Below are 1,234 nucleotides of genomic sequence, written 5' to 3' on the forward strand. Positions count from 1 at the left end.
CTAATAAATAATTAATATTAATTAATATAGTGATGATTTATTTTTATTTAATATTTAACATTTATTAATAACTAATATCAAATTATTATTAATAATAAATAATAATAATTAATATTAACGAGAGTTATAATTGGAAAAAGTTACAATACGCTTTAAAATACTACTTCAGGCAGTGTTTCAATAAGCTATCTTATGATCATTTAAACATGTACATAAAAACTAAACTAACTCATAATCTAACTTATGTTTGCCGAATAATGCCTTAATGAAATGTGTTGTTCATATTTATTCTTTTTTTAGCTAATATTTTTGTATGAACACGTCTCTCTCTCTCTCTCTCTCTCTCTCTCTCTCTCTATATATATATATATATATATATATATATATATATAATTAATTAAACATTTTGACCATATGGTTTCACTTTTTAGCCATTTCTACCCTAAAATTATAAAAATAGCCATAGGTACGTAATTAGCATATTCATAATTTAGGTAGGGGCAATAATATAAGAAAAATGAAGTTTCTGAATTGCATGGGACCAAATATGTAAATATGAAAAAACACATCATATTTTTGCGGACCGAATAACTAATTTACTTATTTGATTCCTGCAATTGCCCACTTGGTTTAGAAACTTCATTTTCTTTACACTTTAACACCTTTATAAACTGCTTACGTACCAATTGTAAAACTATGGTTATTTTTATAATTTTGAAAGAGAAATAGTTAAAGGTCCAGGAAACCATCATAATAAATGGTTATTTAAATTAATTTTCATAATCAAACATATATATATATATATATATATATATATATATATATACTAGAAGCGTACTCGCGCAACGCAGTGAGATACATCGTGATTTTAATATTTCATTTTATTCTTTATCTCAGTCGATGTTATAATATGGCTTTATGTGATTTGATAAAGCGATGATGTTTTTATTTTTGAATAAAATATATATTTGAAGATAACATAAAATTTTGACAAAAATATATCGATATTAGTATCAAATTAACTATTTAAAATTCCTCATTTTTTGTGTAAATTTTTAATTCAATTTTTTTATAATTTAATTTATGTACAATAACGAAGTAATTTATATTTGGTTTAATAATATAATTTTTTATAAAGATAATAATTTTTTTTTGTTGGAACTCGATAATTATTCTAATTATATTTTAGATTTTTTATATTTTAAAATGAGATGTTCATCCTCTATTTGATTAT

The sequence above is a fragment of the Cynara cardunculus genome (assembly GCF_001531365.2).
Source record: "Cynara cardunculus var. scolymus isolate 2C chromosome LG 1, CcrdV1, whole genome shotgun sequence".
Taxonomy (NCBI): domain Eukaryota; kingdom Viridiplantae; phylum Streptophyta; class Magnoliopsida; order Asterales; family Asteraceae; genus Cynara; species Cynara cardunculus.